The following is a 13,176-nucleotide window of genomic DNA, read 5'->3' as shown; positions in this document are numbered from 1 at the left end:
TATCACTTCTCTGCAACCAGCCACCTAGGAAATCTATGAAAGTGGTCTGAGCGACTTTGGGAGGGGTATAAGCCCTTCGTTCCTCATGGACGAAGTGATTGACCTCCATACTGAGGCCAGGAAAATAGGAATTGCAATTTGCTTTTATAATTCAAATCTGTTTATGATAAACTCATTTGTTTTTAGAACAAATCTGGCTAATCAGTCCAACTGGATGAATTTTAATTTACTAGTTTATTCCACAAGTAATGGTGAGCTAGGAAGGCTCCTGCTGTTTGGTGTCAAAGAACAACGCAGGCTCCTTCTATGGCCGAGTTTGAACCGCACTCATTCACCATGTCCAGTAGTCTACCCTTGGAATGGAGTAGAACAGTGTCAGAACCACCACCAATGCACGTCCCGTTTATAAACACTTTTGGAACCTATATAGGAAAAGAAAAAGTGTTGGATGATTTGGGTTGCTGATTAATGCTGTACATTTTTTAAAGTTATTCTTTGTTTTCTCCTCTTTCTAACCTGAATGCATCACGTACCTTGCCCAAAGGGACAAAAGGCTTGTGCAAATGCTATTGATGACAAATAACTAGAGTATGTGTGAAAGGAAGCTCTCCAACTTTCCCTCCTTCCCTCCCTGTTGTAAGTAAGTGTTTGGCCTTCCACTCTGTCCCTCTCCCCTCTTCCCAGGCTACAGTACTGCTGAAGTGGGAGTCAGATTCTCAGAGACTAACTCCTGCACATTTGCATTTTTTTTTCTCTCTGCTCCTTTATTTTCACTTTCCTTTTCTGACTTTTTTTTCTCCTGTTGCTGCAACACTCCCCTCCTCCCCGCCCCCCTATTTCCTCCAGTTTGGGAGGGGGGAGGAAATAGACTTAAAAAGTATAGAGAGACATCAGGAGAAAGTGGGCCTCGGTAGTTCTGTTGCAAGATGCTTCTGGGGATTGTAATGTTGGGTGTCAAGGTCAGAAGGCCTATAGCAAATGCAGGGGAATGTTTGAGCTGTGGTTCCTACATGTTCTTCTGCTAAAGAAAGCCTTAGTGGTTCCTTGATTTGTAGTCCTGGAGACATTGGCAACATTTGTATTTAATTTGCCCCCATTTATGTGAGGGAGGATGTTCCCAGAGTCCAGGGTGTTCAGACAACTGGTGGATTATGCTGCTTGGGGGTGGAGGAGTTATGGAGCCACGTTTTTAGGTATGTTTGTGACTAAATGTCTGTACATATCCTTACTTTATACAATAATGTTGCAACAAATGGGCAATTTCAATCAGCCCACTGTAAACTGGTAATGCTTTCTTGGAAATGAAGGAACAGGATGCTGTTGGGGGGGATGACTTATCAGGGGAAGGCAGCAGCAGCCAACTTCCTGGCACCACGGGTGGCTCTGCTGCACAGGCTGGGAGGAAAAAGAGTGGAAGAGCTATAGTGATAGGGGACTCAATTGTAAGGGGAACAGACAGGCATTTCTGCGGCCGCAACCGAGACTCCAGGATGGTGTGTTGCCTCCCTGGTGCAAGGATCAAGGACGTTTCGGAGCGGCTACAGAACATTTTGGAGGGGGAGGGCGAACAGCCAGCTGTCGTGGTGCACATAGGCACCAACGATATAGGTAAAAAAGGGGATGAGGTCCTAAAAGCAGAATATAGGGAGTTAGGAGGTAAATTAAAAAATAGGACCTCAAAGGTAGTAATCTCAGGATTGCTGCCAGTGCCACGTGCTAGTCAGAGTAGAAATAGGAGGATATTTCAAATGAATACGTGGCTAGAGGAATGGTGCAAGGGGGAGGGATTGAAATTCCTGGGACACTGGAAACAGTTCTGGGGGAGGTGGGACCAGTACAAACCGGACGGTCTGCACCTGGGCAGGGCCGGAACCGCTGTCCTAGGAGGAGTGTTTGCTAGTGCTGTTGGGGAGGGTTTAAACTAAAGTGGCAGGGGGTTGGGAACCTGAGCAGGGAGACAGAGGAAAGCGTATCAGGAAGGGACAGAAGTTATGGAGTAATAGGTAAAGTGTTAAAAAAGGAAAAAGCAGGAACTAAGTGTCACAAAACAGATTTGAAAGTTCTTTATCTGAATGCACTTAGCATTCGTAACAAAATGGTCGAGTTAACGGCACAAATAACGACGTATGGGTATGATCTTGTGGCCATTACAGAAACATGGCTGCAGGGTGACAACGACTGGGAATTAAATATGCCAGGGTATTTAACAATAAGGAAGGACAGGAAGGAAGGGGAGGTGGGGTGGCTATGTTAATAAGGGAAGGAATCACTGTAATACAGATAAATGATATTGGGACAGAGCATCAAGATAATGAAACAGTTTGGGTAGAGATAAGGAATAATAAGGGGAAAAAAACACTAGTGGGCGTAGTATATAGGCCTCCTAATAGTTGCAACTCTGCTGGAAGAAGTATTAATCAGGAAATAGTCAGGGCATGTAATAAGGGAGCAGCTATAATTATGGGGGATTTTAACTATCATATTAACTGGACAAATCAAATTGGGCAGAGCAGCCTTGAGGAAGAGTTCATTGAGTGCATCAGGGATGGATTTCTTGAGCAGTATGTAACTGATCCTACAAGGGGGCAGGCAACCTTGGACCTGGTCCTGTGTAATGAGTCAGGATTAATTAATAATGTCCTAGTTAAGGATCCCCTTGGAATGAGTGACCACAACATGGTTGAATTCCATATCCAATTAGAGGGTGAGAAGGTTAATTCTCAAACAAGCGTACTGAGCTTGAATAAAGGAGACTATGATGGTATGAGAGCGGAATTGATTAAAGTGGACTGGGAAAATAGATTAAAGGGTAAGACGGTACATGAGCAGTGGTGTTCATTTAAGGAGTTATTTTACAACTTTCAAAAAATATATATTCCACTGAGGAAAAAAGGGTGTAAAAGAAATGACAGCCATCCGTGGCTAAGTAAAGAAATTAAGGATAGTATCCGACTAAAAACAAGGACATATAAGGTAGCCAAACTTAGTGGGAGGATAGAAGATTGGGAAGTCTTCAAAAGACAGCAAAAAGTAATGAAAGGATTGATTAAGAAAGGGAAGTTAGATTATGAAAAGAAATTAGCAAAAAATATAAAAACAGATAGCAAGAGTTTCTATAGTTATATAAAAAGAAAAAGGGTGGCTAAGGCAAACGTAGGTCCGTTAGAGGATGAGACCGGGAAATTAATGGTGGGAAGCGTGGAGATGGCAAAAATGCTGAACAAATATTTTGTTTCAGTCTTTACGGTAGAGGACACTAAGAATATCCCAACACTGGACAAACAGGGGGCTCTATGGGGGGAGGAGCTAAATACGATTAAAATCACTCAGGAGATGGTACTCAGTAAAATAATGGGACTCAAAGCGGATAAATCCCCTGGACCTGATGGCTTACATCCTAGGGTCTTGAGGGAAGTGGCAGTAGGGATTGTGGATGCTTTGGTGATAGTTTTCCAAAATTCCCTGGACTCAGGAGAGGTCCCGGCAGATTGGAAAACTGCTAATGTAACACCGTTATTTAAAAAGGGTAGTAGGCAGAAGGCTGGAAATTATAGGCCAGTTAGTCTAACATCAGTGGTGGGTAAAATTTTGGAGTCTATTATTAAGGAGACAGTAACGGAACATTTAAATAAGCATAATTTAATAGGACAAAGTCAGCATGGCTTTATGAAGGGGAAGTCATGTCTGACAAATTTGCTTGAGTTCTTTGAGGATATAACGTACAGGGTGGATAAAGGGGAACCAGTGGACATAGTGTATTTAGACTTCCAGAAGGCATTCGACAAGGTGCCACATAAAAGATTATTGCTTAAGATAAAAAATCACGGGATTGGGGGTAATATTCTGGCATGGGTGGAGGATTGGTTATCGAACAGGAGGCAGAGAGTTGGGATAAATGGTTCATTCTCGGACTGGCAACCAGTAACCAGTGGTGTTCCACAGGGGTCGGTGCTGGGTCCCCAACTCTTTACAATCTATATTAACGATTTGGAGGAGGGGACCGAGTGCAACATATCAAAATTTGCAGATGATACAAAGATGGGAGGGAAAGTAGAGAGTGAGGAGGACATAAAAAACCTGCAAGGGGATATAGACAGGCTGGGTGAGTGGGCGGAGATTTGGCAGATGCAATATAATATTGGAAAATGTGAAGTTATGCACTTTGGCAGGAAAAATCAGAGAGCAAGTTATTATCTTAATGGCGAGAAACTGGAAAGTACTGCAGTACAAAGGGATCTGGGGGTCCGAGTGCAAGAAAATCAAAAAGTTAGTATGGAGGTGCAGCAGGTGATCAAGAAGGCCAACGGAATGTTGGCTTTTATTGCTAGGGGGATAGAATATAAAAACAGGGAGGTATTGCTGCAGTTATATAAGGTATTGGTGAGACCGCACCTGGAATACTGCATACAGTTTTGGTGTCCACACTTAAGAAAAGACATACTTGCTCTCGAGGCAGTACAAAGAAGGTTCACTCGGTTAATCCCAGGGATGAGGGGGTGGACATATGAGGAGAGGTTGAGTAGATTGGGACTCTTCTCATTGGAGTTCAGAAGAATGAGAGGCGATCTTATTGAAACATATAAGATTGTGAAGGGGCTTGATCGGGTGGATGCAGTAAGGATGTTCCCAAAGATGGGTGAAACTAGAACTAGGGGGCATAATCTTAGAATAAGGGGCTGCTCCTTCAAAACTGAGATGAGGAGAAACTTCTTCACTCAGAGGGTAGTAGGTCTGTGGAATTTGCTGCCCCAGGAAGCTGTGGAAGCTACATCATTAGATAAATTTAAAACAGAAATAGACAGTTTTCTAGAAGTAAAGGGAATTAGGGGTTATGGGGAGCGGGCAGGAAATTGGACATGAAGCTGAGTTCGGATCGGTCAATGCCCTGTGGGTGGCGGAGAGGGCCCAGGGGCTGAGTGGCCGGGTCCTGCTCATACTTGTGTTCTTTAGATTTGTGGTTGGGATCAGATCAGCCATGATCTTATTGAATGGCGGAGCAGGCTCGAGGGGCCGATTGGCCTACTCCTGCTCCTATTTCTTATGTTCTTATGTTCTTAGAACTAGAGAATCCGATACAGGGTCCCAAGTTGCACCTAGACCTTTTTTGACTGATCAGAGTAACAAGCAGAATATAGCCTTAGTTGGGGAAGGGGTGGCAAATGATCACAATATGATTATATTTAAGATTATCTAATGCAATCTGCATGATATGACTCTTAAAAGGAATTCAAACGAATGAAGGAAATATTGAAAGTTATCATAATTGAATAAAATAGGATGCTTTTAAATCTGTAATATTAAATATACAAGAGAAGTACAAATGTAAATCAAATAAGCAATACCCAAAATGGAGGAACAGGGAACAGAGGGTACAGAGAAGAGTAACACAACCGATCCCAAGAGTAAAGGGATGCATAATGAGGAAAGATTAGAAAACTTTAAGCTTTACCATCCAGAAAGAAGGCAATTAAGGAAGATCCTCATCAAGTATGCATAAAATGGCATAGACAAGGTAAACTGTGAATATTACTTTAAATTAAGCCAGGAAAATGGGACCAGAAGATGTCAATTTCAATGAGTGAAAAGTAGATTTGGAACTGATATTAAAAGGAACTTGTATACTCAGTGGTAAATGTTTGGAATAACTTTCCTGGTAGTATAAATAAGAACATGAGGGATATTCAAAATACACCTTGATGTTACAATGGGAGAGTTAGTGGATTGAAGGGTGAGTTCTGAACCACCCAATGGCCTTTCCTTATCCTAAGTTTTAAAAATAATAAAGCTTATATTGAATGAATACTTCAGGTGAACTAAAACATGGTGGATAGGTGCACCATAAAGACCAAAAAGGTTCCAAGCTTGATCCTTGGTCTCTGCTGCTAGCTGAAAACATGGCACGGAGGCATTACATTGTCAGCATCCCTGAGCTGGGAGGGGAGGGGGGGTTGCAATTAACTATGGTACCTCATCTTGAATGCTGGGCTGTGCGTATCGATTTGAATGTTGAGTGAAGACAGGAATGGGCTTGCTGTGATGAACTACACACATGTAAGTATTGTGCTGATACTACTGGTTAAGCTCATTTTTTAAAAAAATGCCACTTGGATTGGGTGCCTGAGAGTTCTCATCTTCAGAGCAGCCTTACCACAACATAAGTCAGTGTGTTCACAAGAAAATGGAAACATTGGAAGGGGAGAAGTATGTTCAAACATTTGTGAAATACACAGAGGATACTGGGAGTCTAGCGGTGGTTAGAAGGCAGTAACTAAATTGTGGGGATCAGATGATGTCATAAACTACAAGATTGGTTTGCTAGTCTTCTTAATGCTGAGTTTCGATTATATCCTGTAATAATGTTTTTATGGTTCCATTGTGGGCTGCCACTGCTTTTGATATCAGACACTAAAATGGATCCAAATGATATACAGAATATCACACGATGATACAGGACCAGACGGGGGCCCTGAGTAATTTTGGGATGGTGAAGTGCAGAGAAATTTCCTGATTTCCATAGAACATATTACAATGTGTAATTAGTTTAGATTTGTAAAGAAAGGACATATTCTAAGTTGAATAAAGTGAATTCTAAATATTTTCGATAATAATAATCCAGTTTAAAGCAAAGAATTGAAGCTACAAGATTAAGATAGATCTTGATTTTCTTTGAGTGTATTCACCTAAATTCTTTCCCCCATTTCTTCCCTAGACCTGTAGGCCACCTGTAACCACTAGGATCGACAGCTAACTTCCTCCCAGAATCATCAAATACTTTTTGACCACTATGGAGCATACATGAGCATCTTGAGAATGACTGACTGTTCACCCCTCTCCGTGGGGAAATGTCTTGCCGGCACCTCCCTAAAGTGATTCAACTGAGATTGGGAACTCGGCAGAGTGGAGCTCAGACCTGTGTCTCCTCGGCCTGTGCCACCAAGTTGCTTTTAGACACCCGTTGATATGTAACATATATTCCTTCATAAATGGTGGCCCAATTGTTGCAGTAACATCCTGCACCATGGAGGGCACTGACTCTTTCCTGTGAATCCTTCTACTCATTGAATATTTAATTTCAGTTGAGATTCTAAGGGAAGTGCTGAGTGTAGTCAAAGAATCTCCTCAAAGAGGAAGTTAAAGAATTGAGTCACACAGGAGGCCGTCAGCCATAGCAGCCATTAGTTAAATAGAAGCCTAGTGACTTAGTGGTCTCCCTCTGGACTAATGCACTGCAGAGAGAAAGGAAGAGGAAAGATCTTGAAGGGTGGCTGAAAACAATTGCACTTTTTTTTAAAGCATTTTTTTCATAAATCAACTGAACTCACTTTGTGCCTTTTGGGTGAAAGGAAGTTCGAGTTGAGGAATACAAGACATTCCTATCCTTGTACTCAGTGGCACTGCTAGGTCAGCTCTAGCATGGTTACTGATGTTCTAGCACTTGTTAGTGATGTTTTCTTTCCTTCTCCAATCTTCTTTCCTCCTCCACTGAAGATGTTTACTCGAGTTGGAGTACAATTCCACAGGCACTGGCCACCCAATTGGCCATTATACATGTGCATATCTGGAAAATTAATATTGGCAGGCTATTTGACCATGAGTGTGTGGGGGTGGGGGTGAGATTGGGGGGGGTGGGGTGAGGGAAGAGTGTCATACCCAAGCCTGATCCAGTCCTTAACTGATGATCACACATATACTCTCTAGTAGGAATCGCTGGATAACATTTTAAGAGCAGTAACCCTGATTGTTTGCCACCTCCCCACCCCCCATCCCTAGCCCAACTAGTCTAAGGCCAGGCAATGGCTGAGGTCTGCTAGGGATCTAATGTGGAACTTTACTGGTCTATACAACTCAATTCCATACTGGGCCATGCACCTACCCTTGAGTTAACAAGGGAGTTATTGAACTATTTAACTTACTCCTCATTTATAAATGATTGTAGCTCTGGGTAACCATAGATTTAAACCTTTAAAAAGATGAGACAAAGGGTTTACAATATGTAGAAATCTAGTAGACTTACTGTCTTTATACCGGTCATTTCAGTAAGAATATACTGGAGATGCACACCATCATTCCGGAGATCTAATTCGATCGCTTTGTAAGGAACACCCAGTTCTGTAAATATGCTCTTTACAATATCACAGTAGGGGCATGTCGTTTTGGAAAAGATCACAACACGGTTTTGTGTAATTGTGTCCTGAAAAAATTAATTGAAGAGTTTTGTTTTCAATTTCTTAAAAATAATATTATTTTTCTTCTCCACTCAATCCGTATTTGATTGCTAAACATTGCTGTAGTTTAATTTTATTATATCCCAAGGGATTGGTCTTTCCTATTCATTTCAATGAGGTTTATTGCTTGGTAAATCAGCACATTGTGTTATCTGCATCTGTACATTAAGCCTCTGTTCTGTGATAGGCTTTGGCACCCTGAAGAAAATTCCCAATACTTAAAATGAAACTCACAACCTTCTTCAGCCAGGAGGAAAAAGAAAGGCAGTCTGGACTACAGCCTGCTCTATAATCACTGCCAATGCTGTGCCTCAGGAAGGTCATCTTTTTCCAAGATTTCAAGAGGACTAAAAGTAATTATCAAATATATTGCATATTGAGCAAAAATAGAGACTCCCAAAATTAAGGAATGTATTAGGAAGGAATTGAGGAAGCCAGGAGCAAATTCTAAACGTTTCCTTCATTATAACACAAGTTTCAACTACTTCCCAACCATTGCATTATAAAAATACTGAGCAATTAGCAAGTGTAGCAGGAGACATTGTCTGTCTGATGTTGCTTTGCTGTGCGATCTGGGCAAGTTTGCAGCAACTGGGCTCAGTACATTGTACAAAGATACCATGGGAATCCTTAGATGTTATCCTGATCTGAAGGAAATCCGAGAGGCCTTGGAGGAAGGTAGTAATGAGTAGCAATACAATTGTTATGAGATGGAATGGAAAGGTGCAGCAGGGCAGAGAGAATATGTGGACCTGATGTACTTTTAAAAGGTAAAGGAGGAGATATTCTGTGTAGAATATGGGTAAAGAAAGACTTGCCTTTCACGACCTCTGGATGTCCCAAAGCGCTTTACAGCCAGTGAAGTATTTTTGAAGTGTAGTCATAGTTGTAATGTAGGAAACATGGTAGCCAATTTACACACATCAAGATCCTACAAACAGCAATGAAATAAATGACGAGATCCTCTGTTTTAGGTGTTGGTTGAGGGATAAACATTGGCCAGGTCACTCGGGAGAACTCCCTTGCTCTTCGAATAGTGCTATGGAATCTTTTATGTCCACTTGAGAGGACAGATTGTACCTCAGTCTTAACGTCGCATCCGAAAGACGGCACCTCAGACAGTGCAGCATTCCCTCAGTACTGCACTGGAGTGTCAGCCTAGATTTGTGCTCAAGTCTTTGGAGTGGGGCTTGAACCCAAAAACCTTCTGACTCAGAGGCGAGAGTGCTACCACTGAGCCAAAGCTGACACATTTCCTATGTTCTGAGCAATGCTTTAAATATGTTTTGGGCACCATTAGTGATCATCTCTGTTTCTTTTCAGTGGAACATGCTAATGTTTTCTGGATTTAGAAGGACAGTTTCCCATAAGAAATAAAATATATCTAGCTGTAGTAAATTTATTCATAACAAGTTCCCTTCTGCGGACTGTGCTATTAGAAAGTTTGGCTCCAGCATAAATTTATAATGCTCTTTTTAATCTGGCAAAGGCCAATTTTGCATTTTTTTTTAACTCCTAAATGTAAATCGATATGGGCCTTTGCCTCAACTACCTCAACCCTCCTCTCCTGAAGGCCATGATTCCTTGCTTATCCAAGTGAACAATCATTCATGTGTGAGCTATTACCGAGAATGCTGGCAAGTTATTTTCCAAGGAGGCATCACTGACATGCCAGATTCTGCCCTTGCCTAATGTCTACCCACATGCACTTCCATCTGGGGTCACTGGATAACATTCAGGAGCAGGAACCCTGGCCAATTCCCCCCTTCCTAACAGAGGACTGCTGAAACTATCATAGGGCGTCAAGAACTGTCTCGGTGGAGATCAACTAATTCAGCATAACTGGAAATTGAAATTAGGACTTTCCTAGTCTATATAATTCAGTTACTCACTAGCTAAACTCACTGAGCCATTGGAGAAGCTCCGTCAATGTGCTTTTTATTGGAAAATGTTTTACTTTGAATATAGTGACATCAAAATGAGTTTTGTTCATTTTGTACAGGTAAAGTCTTCAGCTGAATCCAATTTTAAAAAATTAAGAAAGGTGAAGCTTGTCAGCACTGTCAAAAATGTAATCTAAAGCAAAGCTGTCCAACTATATAAATACAGGGGAAGTCATTCTCACCTTCACCGCTTGGGCGGTAAGCCGGTGGAGCGAATCGCCCGTTCACTGAAGAACTCAACCGAATTTCATACCCACTGATTTCAATGGAAATGAAAATTGGGCGGATTCTATAACATGTGGGTGATCCGCTCCATGATGAAGATGAAAATTACACCCAGGGACTCTGTATTTGACCATGATTTGGGCATATGGAAAATGGTAAACCCACCCAACCAGCTGGACTTGGGGACCTCACTACTTTCTGATTCTGAAAAGGCTGCCTCATATTTCCAGAACATATAATGGTGCTAAGAGTTGAGTGCATTAATCAAATTTTAGGAAAGGAAAGAGCTGAGAGTTTTGTCACAATGTCTTCATGGGCAAGATGTTTTTTTGCCAATGTTGTAGGCACTTTTACATGATCGGAGTTCAGTGGTTTCCAGACACCCCAGGCACCCTCCCTAGGCCCACTAATCATGGACTTACACTTTTGCTACTGGGATAGGAAAGCTGATTTCAGTAATTTAAACACAGGGAGCTGATCAGGTGTGTTTACTCTCCGTAAGTATAAAGTCGAGCTCAGCGCTGCTAAAGACTGGCTCCCCGGTGCCAATGCAAAATCTAGACAGCACCGTTCAGACGTCACTCTCCCCAAGCTAGATAAAAATGCCTTTTGGTGTTTCCAACTGAAATTTACCTTCATGTCACATATTTACCAACAGATTGGAAACAAAGCTCACAGGAATACTCTACATTTTTAACAGATTATATAACCTTACTTCCAAAACTCTGCTGCCCGGATCCAAACTCGCACCAAGTCCTGTTTTCCCATTACGCCTGTGCTCACTGACTTACATTGGCTCCTGGTCCAGCAATGCCTCTATTTTAAAATTCTCATCCTTCTTTTCAAATCCCTCCATGGCCTCACCCCTCCCTATCTCTGTAACCTCCTCCAGCTCTACAACCCTCCGAGATCTCTGCCCCCCCTCCAACTCTGGCCTCTTGCGTATCCCTAATTTTAATCTCTCCACCATTGGCGGCCGTGCCTTCAGCTGCCTAGGCCCAAAGCTCTGAAATCCCCTCCCTAAACCTCTCCGCCTCACTACCTCTCTCTCTTCCTTTGAGATGCTTCTTAAAACCTACCTCTTTGACCAAGCTTTTGGTGACCTATCCCAATATCTCATTAAGTGGCTCGGTATCAAATTTTGTTTGATAACACTCCTGTGAAGTGCCTTGAGATGCTTCACTACATTAAAGGTGCTATATAAATGCAAGTTGTTGATGTTGTTACTTGGACATACTGGGTCAGAATCCTGGAATTCCTTACCTAACATCATTGTGGGAGCACCTTCACAAGTACTGTGGTTCAAGGAGAAGGCCCACCATCACCACCTTCTGAGAGCAACTAGAGTGGGCAGCAAATGCAGCCTGACCCATGCCACCCATAATCTCCAAAACAAATATATATATAAAAAAACAAGCAATTTCGTTTGTTCAATTTTTTTCATGTGTTTTAATTTATGGGCACCAGAATGGGGAAATTATCACGCAATTTGTAGGTGACAACGATATAATATAACTCAAAAACTGTTCGTAAACGGGAAGCATTAACATTTTCGAATTTGGTTAGTTATTCCATTTGAACAAATGCTGTTCATGCATTTGGAATTATTTAATTGGCACACTCCCTCTTATCTTTCTTAGTCGCAAATGAGAAATAAATGACGATGGAGAGAAAGCATACATAATAATGCATTCGCAAAACTACACCTGAATTATTTGAAACTCACGTGAACTATCTGGAAAGCAGTGGCATCAGTATATGACAGGCATGTCTGTGGTCCGGAAAATATACCCCCCATCCTGTTAGTTCTGTCCAAGTACTGGAATTAACAGATTAAAAATCTCTTTAAAATGTAATTAACCTCAATTACAATGTCATTAAATTGTAGCATGAAAGAGAACTTTTTTTTTATTGTCTCGTTATTCAATGGTAAAGGGATATATAATAACCTGTTGAATAGACGTTGAACTGGAGTAAAGACTCTTCCAGCGCGAACATCACAGACACTCAGGGACGGTGCAGGCTCTTGAAGATCGATTTTTCAACTTTGCGTCGTGATCCTGGTCCAACACAATGGAGGTGTTGTAAACCCGCGGATACTTACATCACGTAGCTCTGCCTTTGTGATGTGGATATCTGACAGCTCACCCTGAGGGATGCTGGAGTGCTGTTTAACAGTGAGTTACATTTTTTTTAAGTGACCACTCAAAAAGTGTCAATATTACCCCAATAATAAATCAAAACTGGGCTGATTGTGACGCTTGTAGTGCCAACCTGGTTGGCATTTTAATAACCATATTTCCCAGTAATTGACTGCACATTATTTTAATAAACCTGCCGTGCTGGTATCGCAGCCGTTAATCCTGCGGTGCATTAAGTTTTAAAGTCATGGAGTGAATTAATTAATTCCCAAAGTTGGGAAAACCAACTTGTAAAGTTCATAGTGCATATTGTGGGGAGGGGTGACCCTTGGGATGACTGCAAAACTATAATCTAATCTCAATGGTCAGATGATATCTCACAGTTTATGGCCTCAACTGAATTTCTTAATGAGATTCCGGTCACGCTTGCATTCATTATTCTACAGTAATACTCAATAATTTACATTTATATAGCATCTTTTCGGTTGCAAATCAGGGTTCGGTCTAAGCAGAAGGAGGCGGGAGGTTACCAAAGGTTGGAGGGAGTTCTGGAGGCTGGGATGAGATGGCTGAAGGTTCTGACACCGAGAGTTGAAGGTAGGGGAGGAGGAACATGGAGTAGAGCAGATTTGGAAGAGTGGA

The sequence above is a fragment of the Heptranchias perlo genome, chromosome 9, assembly GCF_035084215.1.
Source record: "Heptranchias perlo isolate sHepPer1 chromosome 9, sHepPer1.hap1, whole genome shotgun sequence".
NCBI classification, from domain to species: Eukaryota; Metazoa; Chordata; class Chondrichthyes; order Hexanchiformes; family Hexanchidae; genus Heptranchias; species Heptranchias perlo.
Note: the sequence above shows the minus strand (reverse complement) of the source record.